Here is a 21,512-nt window from a genome sequence, read left to right as displayed (position 1 = left end):
TTGTTTTGTAAAAGTTATTCTTGATTATGTTTATCACAGACAAAATATGGGTCATTATTAAATTTTAATATTTATATATCTATTTTATTAATTGGCTAAAATATTTATGTTTTTATATCTTATTTTCATTGCATACATTTTATAGCTCTTCTAATTCTTGAAGTAAATTATTTTGTTTATTTTTTTTAATTTATTACACACCATTAAACATGTAACATATAACACTAACATATAAACACTAATAATATAGCTAAACACAAATTTTTGTCTGAGTACAGATTTTTGTCTCTATAAAGACTGATAAATAATGCTTTTGTTTTATTTATTAAATCTGATCAAATTGCAATTTCACATTGTGTTTCAAAAATATAAAAATTTAAAGAAACCATTATTGTTATTTTCTGGTTTTGTTGTGAAATGCAAATTGCTATACAGTCCATGGAATTCTCTAGGCCAGAATACTGGAGTGGGTAGCCTTTCCTTTTTCCAGGAGATCTTCCCAACCCAAGGATCAAACCCAGGTCTCCCACATTGCAGGCAGATTCTTCACCAAGTGAGCCACAAGGGAAGCCCAAGAATACTGGAGTGGGTAGCCTATCTCTTCTCCAGTGGATCTTCATGACCCAGGAGTCAACCTGGGGTCTCCAGCATTGCAGGAGGATTCTTTCTGAACTGAGCTATCAGGGTAGCCCCTGATATCCAGTTTTCTTGAATTATGATAAAAGAATATGAATTTTATTTGTTCATTTTTATTACTGCTGTTGTGCCTGCTGCTGCTAAGTCACTTCAGTCGTGTCTGACTCTGTGCACTCCATAGACGGCAGCCCACCAGGCTCCCCTGTCCCTGGGATTCTCCAGGCAAGAACACTGGAGTGGGTTTCCATTTCCTTCTCCAATGCATGAAAGTGAAAGTGAAGTCGCTCAGTCGTGTCCGACTCCTAGCAACTCCATGGACTTCAGCCTTCCAGGCTCCTCCGTCCATGGAATTTTCCAGGCAAGAGTACTGGAGTGAGGTGCTATTAAATTTTGTGACTATTTCCAGGGCTTTGGAAAAATTTGCTCTTCATCTTTTGGTACTAATTTGATGTATTTTCATTGTGCTAAGCATATAAATTAAATTATTAATATCCTCTATGTGATTTATTTACTTTGCATTGATTTCTTTTTTCCAAAGACTGAAATATGTATGTCAACATCAAAAATCACTTGACAGGTTTTTCTTGTTGTTCTTTTTCCTTTATGATTAATCCTTTGTTGAGACCAAATTTTCAAATAAAAAACCTGGGTGCACTCCCTGTAAGTTTGTACTATGTTTTTCAATGTAATTATCAAATCCTTGTCCTGTGAAAGGTTTGTCAATTGACCCTTGGATGACAATGTCACTGTCATTGACTCTTTCCTTGTTTAATTTTTGTACTTTCTCTCCAATAGTACTCACTCCACCATAATCCTCACACCTCAGTCTTCCAGGGAATTGTTTCAGAGTTGTGACGTGGATAGCTTAGGTTAAGGGATGAATTAACATTCATTAAAATATTACGTCCTTTAGGAATAGAGCTACATTTCAGCTTAATATAGGCTTTGGATGCTTTAAACCAGAACAGATAAAGTATCTTTCAAAATGTTCTCTTATCTCTCACTTTCAGGGTACAGTACTTTGTGCATGCTATGAAGCAAAACTTCACCTGGTTTTCTTCATTCTCCATCTGCCTTCATATTAAAGGTGGATTACTTTCAGAATCTGGACTTATAATGCAAGTGTGTTTTTCCTGTGTCTCTGTGTGAATCCTACTGAGAAGTTTGGTGACACGACATTGGAGTCAGACAGCATATTTAACCAGAAATCATGTAGTTCACATATTTAACAAGAAAAGAGCAGCTAGCTATTTTCCTAATCATCATTCCCCCTGACCCCAAAGCTGGACACATTCTGTTTGCCCTTCCAGACCTGTTCTTTTCTTTCTCCATCCTGGTTGTGACCTCCTCATCAGACTCTTGTCCTCTGGCTCCTTGTTAGATTTTGAGATGGGAAGCATGATAGATTGGAAGATGGGGAGAGAATGGGATTAGGTATCTCTCTACTCCAGACCAGGTCTCTACTGATTGGCTTAGGAGTAATGCAAGTTTCCTACACTACTCCTTTGTAAATCTCTCCTTTATTAAAATATCCTATTATAAAGAGTATGTTATTTGTCCCCCGAGGGACACTGCACTGATTAAATTATGCTTATACAGCATTTGCTACATTCTGTTATTAATATATATCCCCAAACCAGGCTTCCCTTGTAGCTCAACTGGTTAAGAATCCCCCCTGCAATGCAGACGATCTTGGTTCAATCCCTGGGTTGGAAATATCCCCTGAAGGAGGGCATGGCAACCCACTCCAGTATTCTTGACTAGAGAATCCCCATGGACAGAGGAGCCTGGCAGGCTACAGTCCATGGGGCCACAGACAGTCAGACATGACTAAGCACAGCACACAGTATCCCTAGCCTATCTCTCCAATTTCCAGTATTGATAATTCCTGATCTAGGTGAAAACCTTAAGCTTGGAGCTGTTATATTAAAAAAAGAACAAATATGACTCATGGGATGCCACCAAAATGGATATTTATTTTATCTACCATTGACACTTCATATGAGCTCAAAATGTCTGGATCTTCTACTGCTGCAAGATAGAACTTAGGAAAACTTCAATAAAACTTATTTCAACTTTGACTTTCTCACACACACACACACACACACACACACACACACACACATATACTCCTACCTATTTCATTCAAACAACTAACATTCCAAGTCTGATTGTAATGGTTGAAATTTTATCTTCTCCATCTCAGTATCCTGTAGGAAGGAAGCCTGTTCTCCATCTTCATCTCTACAGTTTTTCAGTTGCTTAATCTTGTCCGACTCTTTGTGACCACATGGACTGCAGCACGCCAGGCTTCCCTGTCCTTCACTATCTCCCTGAGTTTGCTCAAACTCATGTCCATTGAGTCAGTGATGCCATCCAACCATCTCATCCTCTGTCATGTCCTTCTCTTCCTGCCTTCAATTTTTTCCATCATCAGGGTGTTTTTCCAATGAGCCGGCTCTTCACATCAGGTGACCAAAGTATTGGAGCCTCAGCCTCAGTATCAGTCCTTCCAATGAGTATTCAGGGTTGATTTCCTTTAGGATTGACTGCTTTGACTTTGATATCCTTGCTGTCCAAATGACTCTCAAGAGTCTTCTCCGGTACCACAGTTCAAAAGCATCAATTCTTCAGCATCCCGCTTTCTTTATGGTCCAACTCTCACATCCTTAAGTGACTACTAGAAAAACCATAGCTTTGACTAAACAGAGAAGGGAATGGCAACCCACTCCAGTATTCCTGCCTGGGAAATATCATGGACAGAGGAGCCTGGTGGGCTACACTCCATGGCGTCACAAAGTCAGACACGACTGAGCGACTAACACTTTCACTTTGACTATATAGACCTTTGTTAGCAAAGTGATATCTCTGCTTTTTAACATGCTAAGTTTGTCATAGCTTTTCTTGCAAGGAATAAGCATCTTTTAATTACATGACTGCAGTAACCATCTGCAGGGATTTCAGAGCCCACACAAAGTCTGTCACTATTTCCATTGTGTCTCCATCTATTTGCCATGAAGTGATGGGATTAGATGCGATGGTATTAGTTTTCTTAATGTTGAGTTTTAAGCCAGATTTTTTACTCTCCTCTTTTGCATCATCAAGAGGTTCTTTAATTTTTCTTTGCTTTCTGACATTAAGGGTGGTATCATCTACATATCTGAGGTTGCTGATAGCTCTCTCAGCAATGTTGATTCCAGCCTGTCAGTTATCCAGCCCAGCATTTTGCATGAAGTACATATGCATTTTGCTTATAAGTTAAATAAGCAGAGTGACAATAAACAGACAATAAACAAGATCCCAAAATTCCCATTGTTTGTCTAATACATGATTAGCTGAATGGTCGCCTTCAGTAGCTATGCAGTACAAAATGCTTATTAACTCATCTGAACCAAAATTTAGCCAAGTGTTTCCTCTCTATGAAAGACACTGACTTGACCTACTCTTGAGTAGGCATATGAATGCAGAAAAATCTCCCCCTAATGGCATCTCTTGAGAATTTACTTATCTCAAGGAAAAACACTCACCTGTCAAATGTCTGAAGACACCATGTGTTTAATCCCACACTCCCACACCTGGTTATTCCAACCTTGTTTATTCTTCCTTGTAAAAGAGAAGACATTTTGCCTCATAGATGCTCAACTTTATATAACTTGGAGAAGCTTGCATGCCCTTTGTTCGGACTGTTGCAACAGTCCCTTTCCCTTTATTTCAATAATTCCCCTATCCCTGTTGTGACAGTATTTCTAAGTCTGGATTTAATTTTTATTTGACATAATAATATCCTGAATTCTAGGCTAAGTAAAGACTCTTTAATACTGATAAGTAATCTCTATGATTTAAACTTTATCATTTATTACTTATTTAAATGACAGTTCTATAAAATGTCTCCAGTTGCCCACATTTCCTACTTTGTCCTAGCCTCTTTTCATTTTTTCAAAAGTTTTCTTCTCATTTACTAAAATTGATGCCAACATACAAAACTTCATATATCTTCATGAAGCCATTTCCCCTTTTTTGATAAAAAATAACCTTTCATTTTACGTTTGAATCTTAGTCCTCCCAAACACTATGCACCTTGCTCAACCAATTAGCTCTTCAGACTTGCTTCTTGTATCTCTTTTCCTCTCCATCTATGTTAGAATTTCTTAGAGGCCTCAGAATATATACTGATATTCTCAGAAAGCATCTCCTTTGCTTTAATCTCTTCTCACTTCAACTGCTCCTGGTTCCTGGTTCCAGTTAAGTGGTAGTCAGTGAATTCCTCTCCCTACTTCTCTATGGGGTCTCAAAGTTGGACATAACTGAGCACACACACACACAGGTAGCCGAGAAAGTCCACAAATGAAGGCATTTCTTTAGAACATGCCTAGAAATTGCAAGACTGATGTCACCCTGTTGGTAGTGGTAGCACGCAGGGGAGCAACAGCTCAGTACTTATTAGAACCCAAAGATCATGAGCATCAGTATCTGTCCTTTACCAAACAAAAGTCCACCTGCCTGTAAAAACTGCAACTTTTGCCGTGAACTGTAGATAATATGAAATATTTTGAATACCACCACAATCTATAACGTTCTATTTCCTGACATAGTTAATTAAGTTCATACATGTAAAACGCTGAAAACAGTGAACAGTGAATGTTAATTGCTATGTAAGTGTGAGCTCTATTATTATTGTCATCATCATTGTTATTACTATTAACCTTGGTCCCCTTTAGATAACAGATTAGCTTATTTAAACCAATGTACCCTGGAGAACCCGTCTACTTTCTTTATATTATCTATTTAATAATAATACTTTTCTTAAAAATTAATTTTGAAATAAGAGTATAGGATTAATTCCGTAAATGTATTATAAAGCATTTATGTAACTATTTCTGTGTAGGACTACAAAAGACACAAAGAGGTATCATCTAAAAACTATAAAAGTATTGCTAAAATACATGGCCTCATGGCTTTATGCATGAAATGTTATATTTGAATTATTATAAAGTAACATTGTAATAAACTTAAAATAGTTTTCTAGTTTCTATTCTTTTGTGTTGCCCTACCTGTTACAGCAGAGAAGGCAATGGCACCCCACTCCAGTACTCTTGCCTGGAAAATCCCATGGACGGAGGAGCCTGGTGGGCTGCCGTCCATGGGGTCACTGGGAGTCAGATATGACTGAGCGACTTAACTTTCACTTTTCACTTTCATGCATTGGAGAAGGAAATGGCAACCCACTCCAGTGTTCCTGCCTGGAGAATCCCAGGGACAGGGGGGCCTGGTGGGCTGCCGTCTATGGGGTTGCACAGAGTCGGACACGACTGAAGCGACTTAGCAGCAGCAGCAGCAGCACCTGTTACAGCTAGTGGGCTCTAGAATAAACAGACAGATAAAAAATAAAACTGTTTTGGTAAATGAAATGGATGTAGGGAGGGTTCAACAAGTGATAGATAAAAATGTTCATCCTCACATTGAGTCGCATATGATTTCATCAGAGATTGGCTATTGGAAGTAAGTCTGTGAAAAAAAAATGTAGGAAGAAAACGGGTATGATATTAAGGGCAGAATGTTTTTCAATTTTATGAACTTCAGTTGAGCATAGAGTCAATACATGTAGAGTGAAAAAACCCAAGCATGGCTGATCCTGATATTCAGATCATCCAAAAAGCATGGATTTAGAACAAGTGAAAATATTGATATTATAAATGCTGAACTATTGATCAGGCACACAATGGGCCTGTTAGCATAAAAGCATACTTTAAAACTCACATGTGAGCAGTCCAAAATACAATATAATATGATGAAAAAGGCTTTGCTGACTACTGGTACCACAGACAAAAAGTCTGTTAGCCTCTGAATCTCATATTTCTCCCATCCGGAAAGTTCTTTAAATCTGATATTGATGACTTTACATGACAACAGAAGATCACTAGATTTTTACTTACCATTCCTTGTATCACTGGAATATTCATTTAAATGGTTTTAAGAATTGAACCATGATTGAAACAGCTCTATTTTTAGATGGCTGTAAAAAAGTTTGTTTTTTTTTTTTATTTTATCGATAGAATTGCCCTAAATGCTGTAACTAAAACAGTTTTCCACAACAAATTCCTGTGAAATATTATGATATGGGCTCATATTTCTTGTTTTGTATATACATAGTCTAGCACTGAAATAAAAATGTGTATCTTTGATTAAGACAATTGCATTTAAATTGTCTGCTTATTTTTTCAATGATAGATCAACAGCATCTTTGTACTATGTCACTTAGTAATTGCATCCTATGATATATGGCTCATTCAGATTTCAAATGTTTTGGTTCTATCTCTCCAAAGAGCTTAATACTTTTGTTGAAACAGTCATAAAGTACTGTAAAGCCCTATACACATCAAAGTACTAAGAAAAATTTGTTTTACAGGCAGTTTTCTGAAACCATTTATATTTGGTTGAAAAATCTAGGAAAAGTCATCTCAGAATTTAATTTAAATAATGCCTTTATTTTATTATATTTTTAATTGTGAGAGAAAGTAGAGTTAATGGTATAAAACCGTTAAGCCACATGACTGATAAGTACAAATACAAAAAGATTAGGTGGATTAAAATTTAATAAAAATTACTAATAAAGCCATAAACATTTTCTCATATCTCATGAAAGAAACAAAAACAAAAAATACTATTACTTAACAGCTGGTAGTCTCATGGTATAAATAAGTGATTATTCTAATATCCAAGAGATGTTTGCCAAATATCTACTCTGTGCAGTCAATGTGAAATAATCTGAAGATGAAGGAAAGAAAATATCACATACCAATGTTTGCAATCTATTAGAATATATAAGTCATATGTACAATATATATGCAAATTAAATATAAGGGCTGCAAATATATTCAAATGTTCAACTTTAATAAATCTGGGTAAATGTTTTAATGGAAATATTCAAAAACATGAGTTAATATTTAAACTATAATGCTTTCTTTATTTTTTATATATATATATATAATAAATTATTTATTTTGTGAAAGTATAGTGAACAAACTATACATATCCACACAATGTTATACCATGATACATTAGACAGTCATGGTAGCTTCCTCGACTTCATGAATTGATACCCTACTAAATAAAGCAGAAGATTAGAAAATAGTAGCATAAAATCTTTGTCTATCTGTAAACATATATGAGTTATGCGTGTGTTTGTGTATCTGTGTGTTGTGTCTTACTATGTTTGAGCTAACAGACTGCCCTAGCTTGGGTGATTTAAACACTGTTTTAACATTTATTTCTTATGATTCTGGAAGCTGAGAAGTCCAAGATCAAAGTACCAGCCAATAAATTTTTTGGTCAGAGTTTTCATCCTGGCTTGTGGACAACTTACTTCTCCTGTGTCTTCACATAATTGAGCAATAAAAAGAAAAAGAGAGAGAGACAAGCTCTCTCTCTTGGAAGTGAAAACATTTGTTGTTCATTCATGTCTAACTCTTTGCAACCCCATGGACTGGCAGGCTCCTCTGCCTATGGAATTCTCCAGGCAAGAATACTGGAGTGGGTGACCATTTCCTTCCCCAGGGGATCTTCCCGACTCAGGTATCAAACCTGGGTCTCCCACATTGCAGGCAGATTCTTTACTGATCAAGCCATCATGGGGGAAATCCCTGTGGTCTCTTACAAGGGTCTGGTCTCTTATAATCCCACCATGAGGACTCTATCCTCATGACCTGAACAAAACCTAATTATTTCCCATCCCCAAATACTGTCATATTGGAGGTTAGGGCTTAAGCATATGAATTTATGTTGTTGGAACAGCACAATACAGTCCATAGCAGAGAGAGAGAAACAAAGAAAGACACAGTGTGTGTGTGTGTGTGTGTGTGTGCTGATTAGACACTTCTCAGTTAACCTGCAGGATTTCCAGCTTGTAAACTGGCCTTTAAGATTTTGTTAAAATTGGCTCAGACTTGCCTCACCATTTCATGTGCTTTAATAAATGATCATTCTTCCAAAAATCTCTGAATTCTAACGGTATTCACCTGTCACTTGGTCCTGCTGCCCCTGTCAATTACTCTGACTCTTTCATTTCCACCTCTGTGTTTAGGCAACAGCTGTTTTAACATGTCATTTCCCTCTTTCATCCCCCTTCCTTCATCAACCCCAAAATTAAATGTTTGTGTGAGCTAGCTAAATGCTATGGACATCTGGCACAGTAGGGAGATGTTACTCCATAACAGAGTACTTAATACTAAATGTTGTTCTTGCTAGCGCTTCAAAGTCACTCAGGAACTGAGTTGTGGACCTGAGTCTGTCTGCTACTCATTCTTCCCTTTGAAGCACCAAGTTTCTCACCATCTTGAATGACTCCCTGTCCCCTTCCTCTTGTCTGATAATCTAAAAAGCAAATATTCTTCACACATTTTTATGCACAGAAATACAGCTTTCTCATGTTCTCCACTACAAACAAGGGTTTATCTTTCTAAATCTCAGAGTGTATTAATGCTTCTCACATTCTCCAGCATTTGTCAGCACTGGAAAACACTGTCATTCCACTTATGTTTATACGATGGGACAATTCAAATTTTGTATTCGATTTTTCTCATCATTGCCAATGAAATCTTTACCATCTGAGCAACAACGGAAGCCCCCCTCCCCTGTAGAGTAAAAAAGAGTGCATTTATCTCATGTATCACTGTTGGATGAACAAAAGCAATTATAATGAGAACAAGAAAGTGAGAGAGAGAGAGAGACAGAGAATAAGATCTTTCTTACTAGCATTTACTTTGCTTCTTATATACAATATACATATACAATATACATAATATACATGTATAAGAAAATGAAATATATGACAATGTACAAAAACATCAGTCATGATGATACAACTGGAGGTTATTTCACTTACCTGAATTATTTTTTAGTGCATATATGAATATTATAGCCTAAAGTAAGTAATAAAAAAAGAGTGAGATATGGGACATAATAACAGTAAACGTTTTATACAATATCTTAAAAACACTAGCATTCATATATTTTCCTCAGCAAATTTATACTAGAATTCAATTTTTCATTCCTCACAGAAAATGTGCGTTTCACTTCCGGTTGAAATGGCAACCCACTCCAGTACTCTTGCCTGGAAAATTCCATGGACTGAGGAGCCTAGTGGGTTACAGTCCATGGGGTCTCAAAGAGTCAGACACGACTGAGTGACTTCACTTTCACTTTCTTATCTTGATCTACATTTCTATTAACGCAAACACAGCATTTCGTTTCCAAAAGAACACAATACACTAAAAAATGCAAAGTAAATAATTAATATAATGTATGTATTTGATAGAACTACCCAGAGAATCTTTCACTCACTGATAGCATTATGATGGTCCATTTGAAACACTATTTTTATTGTTTAGTCACTAAGTCATGGCTGACTCTTGGTGAACCCGTGGACTATAGTCTGCCAGGCTCCTCTGACCATAGGATTCCCCAGGCAAGAATACTGGAGTGAATTGCCGTTTCTTTATCTAAAGGATCTTCTGGACCCAAGGATCAAACCCATATCTCTTGTATTGGCAGGTGGATTCTTTACCACTGAGCCTGTAGGGAAGTCCAATTGAAATATAGTTAGGCTTTAAAGCCAAATATTACAGAGAATTCTCTGGCATCCCAATGGTTAGGACTCTGTGCTTTCACTGCCAAGGACTGGATCTCTGGCCAGGGAACTAAAATCCCATAAGCCATGTGGCTATATATATATATATATATATATATATATATATATGGAAAAATTTACAAAGATTAAGTGCTTGACATTTTTGACTTAAGTAAAACTTTCAAATTTTTTAAAATATATAAAGTTTAAAAAAATAATTCTTGAATCTTTAAGTTATAAAACCATCTCTGAAACCCAAGGTAATTTGTTGTTTCTTTTTCCATTCTACCTCTTTGAACCATTAAACTAATTTTCAGTTTCAAGACTTGTTTTGTTATTATTTCAGCCTGTCTCCCAGGGAATTTGTTCCTTGAGGATAGGGGCCATGTCTAAGCCACGTTTTTGTTTCTGTTATTAAAATACGGCCTGAATAAGGGTAAATGTTGCATAAAAGCTTACTGAGTAAGTACATGAGCAAGAGCCCACTGGTCTCGATTGGAGAAAATAACTTTTCCCCCTAATGTTAGCTGACAATGGGCGGATAGTTGGGCTATTTCCTCCATCTGTTGCCTTAATTTCCAAGTCTCTCATGTTCTACTGTGAAAAATAAATAGTTCAGTGATTACCTTTTAAATTTGATGAATGCTAGCAAAAATCTTGATTATTCAAAGCAAAAAAAAAAATCTAAATGTATGCCAAAAGTTTCCTGAATTATTATATCAATTCTTGATTAACTTTGTAAATATTAATTAACCTTAGAAGAGAAAAATATAAAATTTTGATATATCAGTTCAGTTGGATTTTGAATAAATAACTGTACCTCACAAATATCTTCCCAGAGATGACTTTTATAGGAGCTAAATATAAGTGAGAGAAAAATAGAAAGATGCAGCATAATCTCAACTATGAACTAGCTGCCATTGTGCTAGTTTCAAATACTTTCAGATATTATCTTCCTTTGTAGCCTTTTCACTGTGAAATAAATTGGAGGCACTATATTGAAAAATTATCATACAAAGAGTTCAAATGTTTTAATTAATGTTAGACAGCAGTACTACTGGGTGTTGTACAAAATTGCAAGTGAGAACATGGCCTGAATAAGTCAACTGTACCATTCATGAAGAATTACACCTGTTTGGTAATACTGTAGTCCATAACCTGGTCAGCATTAAAATGCACAAACAAAAATTCTTGAGTATATAAAACTGTGAGAGAAAATGGCTTTGAATTGATTACCAGTCCAAGAATAATACTTGCATAGAGTTTACTTTATTGATGGTGTGCTTATCACCCCATTTCTGTAAATGATTGATAGCATTTTATTTAAAAATCTGCTAGGCTAACAATTTCATAAACTCTATTTGAAAAAATCAAAACACTGTATAAATTTCAGCTAGTATCTTATAAATGAGATCTCTTGGTAAAAATAGTTACCTGTTATGAATACATATATAAATATATATATATATATATATACTACTCCTATAATCATAAAAGTATAAAATTATATTTACAAATGCTTTAATATCAATATAGAAAATATGTTGATTCAATATTTAGTTTGTAGAAGTCTTTAAAGTTTATGAGAAAAAATAGTCATTATTTTAAGATCCTTTTACATATTTACTATTATAACCATTTCGCAAAGAGAAGGTAAAAAATACAGAAATTCTGGATAACCTTGCTATTTGTAAAGAGAGATTGACATTTTATTCGAATTGATGATTTGATTTATTTTCAAATAAAGTCAGTGTGTGTGTTAGAAGGTATGCATTTGTGTAGCTAATGAAATCAAGAATTGATTTAATTGATACTTATTCAAACAAATATACACACTTTGCTAAATTCTAAAAATGTCTCTAAGAGCTTGATGAAATTTCTTATTTTAATTGATCTCACTTTCTAGTTGGTATTTTTACTAGTAAACCAAAAAATATCAACCATATAACCAGTATGGTTGTGTATACATTAAAGATATGTTGATGTATGGCAAAAGCCATCACAATATTGTAAAGTTATTATCTTTCAATTAAAATAAATAAATTTTTAAAAAAGAGATATGTTGGTGTATATATTAAAATTTTGTTGTTTTGTCATTGGTTCATTAGTAGTAAAAATACTAACCTATGAACATGGCTTAACTTCAGGGAGTTAAGACAGAAGACAGGCATAGGAAGTTTATTTAAGGTATTTATATACATCTATACTGTTTAAATTACTTTTTGTAAGAACACATTATTTTTAAAGAAATGTTTAAAAAGATATATAAAATAATACTTGAATGAAACAAAAAGATTTAGTGTGCTTCCCTGGTGGCTCAGACAGAAAAGAAACTGTCTGCAATATGGGAGACCTGGATCCAGTCCCTGGGTTGGCAGGATTCCCTGGAGGAGGGCATGGCAGCATACTCCTGTATTCTTGCTTAGAGAGGAGCAAGCCCACAGTAAAGCCTGGTGTGCTACTGCCCACGAGGTCACAAAAAGTCAAACATGGCTTAATGGCTGAGTACAGTGGTCCTCAAAGTAGTCAAGAAAGGTGATATCAGAAGACAGTAAAATTTTCAAATTTGGTGGAATGGGGAATGGTAAATTTGAGAAGAGCATTCTGACAGACGGCACAACATTCACTAGTCATAAATACCTTTAAGACAGGTACAAGATATCATTAATTTTTAACAGCATTATAAATTATATATTTCATAGAATATGAGCTCAATAATTTTCTTCTACAAATGAAAGAATGCTTTACTAAATTATCCTACATTGGTTGTGACTTTTTTTTCCATTTTAATAGTGAAGGTAAGTATCAGATGAAAGTAAACTATTTTATGTGACACTGGAATATAGTAACAGACACACAACAGTCAGAAGACTAATCAATCAATGGGGAAAAGAGTGTATGAGTGATCCACATGGATTCACTACACACAGAGCTTATAGGGTACTTTAGTGTAGTGGAATGTATGGCGTCTAGACTCCCATTGCTGTGTATGAATCCAGTTCTGCTTTCATTAGCTAAGTACATTTGGACAATTTCATCTCTATGTCGCAGCTTTCTCATCAAAATCTGGGAGAATAAAAGTAGCATCAATGGCTTATGTTTTTGTGAATATTAGATGTAATATTAAATTGAAGAAAGTAGGGAAAACCACTAGACCATTCGGGTATAACCTAAATCAAATCCCTTATGATTATACAGTGAAAGTGAAAAGTGGGTTCAAGGGATTATATCTGATACATAGAGTGCATGAAGAACTATGGACAAGGTACATAACATTGTACAGGAGGCAGAGATAAAAACCATCCCCAAGAAAAAAAAATTAAAAAGGCAAAATGATTGTCTGAGGTGGTCTTACAAATAGCTGAGAAAAGAAGAAAAGCAAAAGCTAAGGGAGAAAAGGAAAGATATATCCATCTGAAGGCATAGTTCCAAAGAATAGCAAGGAGAAATAGAAAGCCTTCCTCGGTGATCAATGCAAAGAAATAGAGGAAAACAATAGAATTGGAAAGACTAGAGATCACTTCAAGAAAATTAGAGATAATAAGGGAACATTTCATGCAAAGATGGGTTCAATAAAGGACAGAAATAGTATGGAGTTAACAGAAGCAGAAGATATTAACAAGAGGTGGCAAGAATACACAGAAGAACTATACAGAAAAGATCTTCAGGACATAGCTAACCACAATGGTGTGATCACTCACCTAGAGCCAGACATCCTGGAATGTGAATTCAAGTGGGTCTTAGGAAGCATCACTACCAACAAAGCTAGTGGAGGTGATGGAATTCCAGCTGGGCTATTTCAAATCCTGAAAGATGATGCTGTGAAAGTGCTGCACTCAATATGACAGCAAATTTGGAGAACTCAGCTGTGGCCACTGGACTTTAAAAGTTCAGTTTTCATTCCAATCCCAAAGAAAGGCAATGTCAAAGAATGTTCCAACTAACACAAAACTGCCCTCATCTCACATGCTTGCAAAAAAATGCTCAAAATTCTCCTAGTGAGGCATCAACAGTACAGGAACTGAGAACTTCCAGATTTTTGAGCTGGATTTCGAAAAGGCACAGGAACCACAGATCAAATTGCCAACATTCATTGGATCATCAAAAAAGCAAGAGAGTTCCAGAAACACATCTATTTCTTTATTGATTATGTCAAAGCTTTTGACTGTGTGGATGACAACAAACTGTGGAAAATTATTCAAGAAATGGGAATACAAGATCACCTGACTTGCCTCCTGAGTAATCTGTATGGATGTCAGGACACAACAGTTAGAACTGGACATGGAACAAGAGAATGGTTCCAAACCATGAAAGGAGCACTTCAATGCTGTATATTGTCACCCTGCTTACTTAACTTATATGCAGAGTACATCATGTGAAATGCTGAGCTGGATGAAGAACAAACTGGAATCAAGATTGCTGGGAGAAATATCAATAACCTAAGATATGAAGATGATAACACCCTTATAGCAGAAAGTGAAGAAGAACTAAAGACCCTCTTGATGAAAGTGAGGGAGGAGAGTGAGGGAGGAGAGGCTTAACATTCAACATTCAGAAAACTAATATCATGGCATCTGATCCCATCACTTCATGGCAAATAGATGGGGAAAAAATGGAAACAGTGACAGATTTTATTTTGTGGGGCTCCAAAATCACTACAGATGGTGACTGCAGCCATGAACTTAACAGACACTTGCTCCTTGGAAGAAAAGTTATGAACAAACCAGACAGCATATTAAAATCGGAGACATTCAGTTCAGTTCACTTCAGTCACTCAGTCATGTCTGACTCTGCGCGACCCCATGGACTGCAGCACCCCAGGCCTCCCTTTCCATCACAAACTCCAGGAGTTTACTCAAACTCATGGCCATTGAGTCAGTGATGTCATCCAAAATCTCATCTTCTGTTGTGCCCTTAGCCTCCCAACATCAGTCTTTACCAGTATCAGGGTCTTTTCTCATAATTTAATTTTTTGCATCAGATGGCCAAATTATTGAGTTTCAGCTTCAGCATCAGTCCTTCCAATGAATATTCAGGACTGATTTTTTTTTTTTAGGATTCACTGGTTGGATCTCCTTGCAGTCCAATGGATGCTCAGGAGTCTTCTCCAACACCACAGTTCAAAGCATCAAATTTTTGCCACTCAGCTTTCCTTATGGTCCAACTCTCACATCCCTACATGACTACTGGAAAAACCATATTTTCACTAGATGGGCTTTTGTTGGGAAAGTAATGTCTCAGCTTTTTAATATGCTGTCTAGGTTGGTCATAACTTTTCTTCCAAGGATCAAACCTCTTTTAGGTTCATGGCTGCAGTAACCATCTGCAGTGATTTTTCCAGCCCCACCAAAATAGTCTGTCACTGTTTCCCCATCTATTTGCCACGAAATGATGGGACCAGATGGCATGATCTTTATTTTCTGAATGTTGAGCTTTAAGCCAATTTTTTCACATTCCACTTTCACTTTCATCAAGAGGATTTTTAGTTCTTCTTCACTTTCTGTCATAAGGGTGGTGTCATCTGCATATCTGAGGTTATTGATATTTCTCCCAGCAATCTTGATTCCAGCTTGTGCTTTATCCAGTCCAGCATTTCTCATGATGTACTCTGCATAGAAGTTAAATAAGCAGGGTGACAATATACAGCCTTGACATACTCCTTTCTCAATTTGGAACCAGTCTGTTGTTCCATGTCCAGTTCTAACTGTTGCTTCCTGACCTCCATACAGGTTTCTCAAGAGGCAGGCCAGGTGGTCTGGTATTCCCATTTCTTTAAGAATTTTCCACAGTGGTTCATGATCCACATAGTCAAAGGCTTTGGCATAGTTAATAAAGCAGAAGTAGATTTTTTTTCTGGAACTCCCTTTGTTTTCTTGATGATACAATGGATGTTGACAATTTAATCTCTGGTTCCGCAGCCTTTTCAAAATTCAGCTTGAACATCTGAAAGTTCACATTTCGCATACTGTTGAAGCCTGGCTTGGAGAATTTTGAGCATTCCTTTACAAGCATATGAGATGAATGAAATTGTGCAGTAGTTTGAACATTCTCTTGCTTTGCCTTTCTTTGGAATTGGAGTGAAAACTGACCTTTTCCGGTCCTTTGGCCACTGCTCAGTTTTCAAATTTGCTTGCATGTTGGGTGTAGCACTTTCACAGCAGCATCATTTAGGATTTGAAATAGCTCAAATGGAATTACATCACCTCCAGTAGCTTTGCTGGTAGTGATGCTTCCTAAGTCCCACTTGACTTCACATTCCTGGATGTTTGGCTCTAGGTGAATGATCACACCATCATGATTATCTGGGTCATGAAGATCTTTTGTGTACAGTTCTTCTGTGTATTTTTCCAACCTTTTCTTAATATCTTCTGCTTCTGTTAGATCCATACTATTTCTGTCCTTTTTGTGCCCATTTTTTCATGAAAAGTTCCCTTGGTATTTCTAATTTTCATGAAGAGATCTCTAGTCTTTCCAATTCCATTGTTTTCCTCTATTTCTTTTCATTAATCACTGAGGAAGGCTTTCTTTTGTCTCCTTGCTGTTCTTTGGAATTCTGCATTCAAATGGGTATCTCCCATTTGTTTTTGGCTTCTCTTCTTTACACAGCTATTTGTAAGGCCTCCTCAAATAGCCATTTTGCCTTTTTGAATTCCTTTTTCTTGGGGATGGTCTTGATCCCTGTCTCCTGTACAATGTCACCAACCTCCATCCATAGTTCTTTAGGCACTCTGTCTATTAGATCGAATCCCTTGAATCCATTTCTCACTTCCACTGTATTATCATAAGTGATTTGAATTACATCATACCTTAATGGTCTAGTGGTTTTCCCTACTTTCTTCAACTTAAGTCTGAATTTGGCAATAAGGAGTTCATGATCTGAGCTACAGTCAGCACCCAGTCTCGTTTTTGCTGACTGTATAGAGCTTCTCCATTTTTGGCTACAAAAAATATAATCAATCTGATTTCTGTATTGACCATCTGGTGTCGTCCATGTGTAGTCTTCTCTCATGTTGTTGGAAGAGGGTGTTTGCTATGACCAGTGTGTTCTCTTGGCAAAACTCTATTAGCTTTGCCCTGCTTCATTCTGTACTCCAAGGCCAAATTTGCCTGTTATTCCAGGTGTTTCTTGACTTCCTACTTTTGCATTCCAGTCCCCTATAATGAAAAGGACATCTTCTTTGGATGTTAGTTCTAGAAGGTCTTGTAGGTCTTTATAGAAACATTCAACCTCAGCTTCTTCATCATTACTACTCAGGGCATATACTTGGATTACTGTGATATTGAATAGTTTGCATGGAAATGAACAGACATCATTCTGTCATTTTTGAGATTGTATCTAAGTACTGCATTTCAGACTCTTTTGTTGACTATGATGACTACTCTACTTCTTCTAAGGGATTATTGCCCACAGTAGTAGATATAATGGTCATCTGAGTAAAGTTCACCCATTCTAGTCCATTTTAGTTCACTGAATCTTAAAATGTCGACATTCACTCATGTCATCTTCTGTTTTTTGACTACTTCCAGTTTGCCTTGATTCGTGGACCTAATATTCCAGGTTCCTATGCAATATTGCTCTTTACAGCATTGGACCTTGCTTCTATCACCAGTCCCGTCCACATCTGGGTGTTGTTTTTGCTTTGGCTCTGTCTCTTCATTCTCTCTGGAGTTATTTCTCCACTGATCTCCAGTAGTATATTGGGCACCTACCAACATCGGGATCTTTCAGTGTCCTCTCTTTTTGCCTTTTCACTCTGTTCATGAGGTTTTCAAAGCAAGAATATGGAAGTGGTTTGCCATTCCCTTTTCCAGTGGATCACATTTTCTCAGAACTCTCTACCATGACCTGTCCATTTTGGCTGGCTCTACACGGCATGGCTTATAGTTTCATTGAGTTAAACAAGGGTGTGGTCCAAGACATTACTTGCTGACACATGTCTGTCTTGTCAAAGCTATAGTTTTCTGGTTGTCATGTATGGAAGTGAGAGTTGAACCATAAAGAAAGCTGAGTGCCAAAGAATTGATGCTTTTGAAATGTGGTATTGGAGAAGACTTTTGAGAGTCCTTTGAACTGCAAGGAGATCCAAACAGTAAATCTTAAAGGAAATCAGTCCTGAATATTCATTGGAAGGACTGATGCTGAAGCTGAAACTCCAATACTTTGGCCACCTGATGTGAAGAACTGACTCATTTGAACAGACCCTAATGCTGGGAAAGATTGAAGACAGGAGGATGAGAGGATGAGGAGGACAGAGTATGAGATGTTTGGATGGCATCACCTGCTCAATGGACATGAGTTTGAGCAAGCTCTGGGAGTTGGTGATGAACAGGGAAGCCTGGCATGCTGCTGACCATGTCGTCAGAATGAGTCTGACTCTACTGAGACACTGAACTGAACTGAAGACATAATATTACACAAACAGTATTAACAACAGCATCTGGTATCTAGTAAACCCTAAATAAACTTTCCTTCTCATGACTACAAAAACCAATAGATTTGTTGCCCTTTCCCATGTAGTTAAATTAAGAAATTCATTTCCAACTTATTATATATATTTTATTTCAATTAACAGTTTAATATACATTATTTTTATAGTCTATATAGTTTAATGTAAACATGAAATTATACTGTTGTTAGTCCCTACGAAATAAATATATGTCCAACACACAGACCTTTTGACTTGAAGAGGCACCCTGTGGATTACACTGCTTCTATTAATAAGTACATCTGAAGGTAATTTTAATGTGAATTATGTTATTATTATTACCTTATTTTAACAAGTATGAAGATGCATAAAATTGTAGGGCAGTTCTTTGGAGAATAAGGGCATTCTACTCTTCTTTCAGAAAAAAACAGCAAAGCACAATTCATTATTATAGGTATTATTACTTCTATTCTATTTTTCAGACTTTTATTTTTCTTTCAGGCTAGTATGTTAATGACCTATTTTTTTCTGTATCTTCCTCAAAATGCCTCAAGCATGTTAGAAGACTTGTCTAATATATTTTGAAGTACTTGAAGTGTTTCCTTGTGATTATGTAGCATAAGAGGTACAAAACTTGTTTTATAGAAGAGAAATTTTGTTCTCTATGGAATGGTTCAATAATTAAGAATATCATGAGCTTCCTTGATATCTCAGATATTAAAGAATCTACCTGCAATGTGGGAGACCAGGGTTCAGTCCTGGTCTGGGAAGATCCCCTGAGAGAGAATGGAAACCCACTCTAGTATTCTTGCCTGGAGAATACCATGGACAGAGAAGACTGGCAGGCAAAATCCATGGAGTCACAAAGCACCGGACACGACTGAGTGCCTGACAGTAACAATATCATAGAAACCATGTTATCACGTGCTGTTATGATGGTATTATTATTGTTTTTATCACCTTTCAAATAATTTCAATTGTTCACTAGATTGAGAATTATAAAAATCCACAAGTTTACCAGATATGCCATTTATATGTACACCATTTTATTAAATTTTAATATTTTTGACAGGATACTAAGTGATACATCATTTAAATTAGTGTTCATTATTTGAATGTTCTATACGATAACCTGAATTCCAATTAGCTCATTGTAGTGTTTTTTTTTTTTTTACATAAATATTTTATTTGTTAGGTTTCTACTGCATCACACAGAGAAGAGAATTTATAACTCCTGGAATTATGGAATGTACTATTTTTACATTTCCACTGCAGAATTATTATGGCCACTTTTCTTTCATTAGTTTTAAAATAAAAAAAGAATATCCCGATTTAAAATTACCTACAATTTCATGTGACAAATTTGTCAAAACTTCTTTCTTTCCTTACAGTTATTCTTGTGGTGTTCTGGATTAAGAGTAAAATGTTTTGATGTGATATCTACTGTCACTGCATTTCATGTCTGGGATAATATAATTATGAAAAATAAAGCTTAACTTAGAGAAACAGGAACAAAAAACCTGAATTCTTTTTTTAAGAATGCTCAGACTACCACACAATTGCACTAATCTCACATGCTAGCAAAGTAATGCTCAAAATTCTCCAAGCCAGGCTTCAGCAATACATGAACCATGAACCTTCAGATGTTCAAGCTGGTTTCAGGAAAGGCAGAGGAACCAGAGATCAAATTACCAACCTGCTGGATCATCAAAAAAGCAAGAGCTCCAGAAAAACATCTATTTCTGCTTATTGACTGTGCCAAAGCCTTTGACTGTGCAGATCACAATAAACAGTGGAAAATTCTGAAAGAGATGGGAATACCAGACCACATGACCTGCCTCCTGAGAAATCTGTATGCAGGTCATGAAGCAACAGTTAGAACTAGACATGGAACAAGAGAATGGTTCCAAATTGTGAAGGAGTACTTCAAGGCTGTATATTTTCACCCTGCTTATTTAACTTATATGCAGAGTATATCATGAGAAATGCTGGACTGGATGAAGCACAAACTGGAATCAAGATTGCCCGGAGAAATATCAATAACCTCAGATATGCAGATGACACCACCCTTATGGCAGAAAGTGAAGAAGAACTAAAGAGCCTTTTGATGAAAGTGAAAGAGGAGAGTGATAAAGTTGGCTTAAAGCTCACTATTCAGAAAACTAAGAGCATGGCATCCGGTCCCATCACTTCAAGGCAAATATATGGGGAAACAGTGGAAACAGTGAGAGACTTTATTCGGGGGGCTCCAAAATCACTGCAGATTTTGACCTCAGCCATGAACTTAAAAGAGGCTTGCTCCTTGGAAGAAAAGTTATGACCAACCTAGACAGCATACCTGAAGAAGGAAATGGCAACCCACTCCAGTATTCTCCCTTGTAGAATCCCATGGACAGAGGAGCCTGATGGGCTGCTGTCCATGGGGTCGCACAGGGTCAGACATGACTGAAGCAACTTAGCAGCAGCAGCAGCAGACAGCATACTAAAAAGCAGAGACATTACTTTGCCAACTAATATCCATCTAATCAAAGCTATGGTTTTCTTTCCAGTAGTTATGTATGGATGTGTGAGTTGGATTATAAAGAAATGGTATAGTGGTGGTGATCAGTCATGTCTGACTCTTTTCTACCCTGTGGACTGTAATCTGCCAGTTTCCGCTGTCCACAGGATTTTCCAGGCAAGAATATTGGAGTGGGTTGCCATTTCGTACTCCAGAGGATTTTCCTGGCCCTGGGATTGAACCCACATCTCTTTCATCTTCTGCATTGCCAGGTAAATTCTTTGCCACTGAGCCACGTGGGAAGCCCTACTATGAAGAAAGCTGA

The sequence above is a fragment of the Bos taurus genome, chromosome 6 (genome assembly GCF_002263795.3).
Source record: "Bos taurus isolate L1 Dominette 01449 registration number 42190680 breed Hereford chromosome 6, ARS-UCD2.0, whole genome shotgun sequence".
NCBI lineage: Eukaryota > Metazoa > Chordata > Mammalia > Artiodactyla > Bovidae > Bos > Bos taurus.
The sequence above is the reverse complement of the archived record's forward strand: the minus strand, read 5'-3'. Positions refer to the sequence as shown.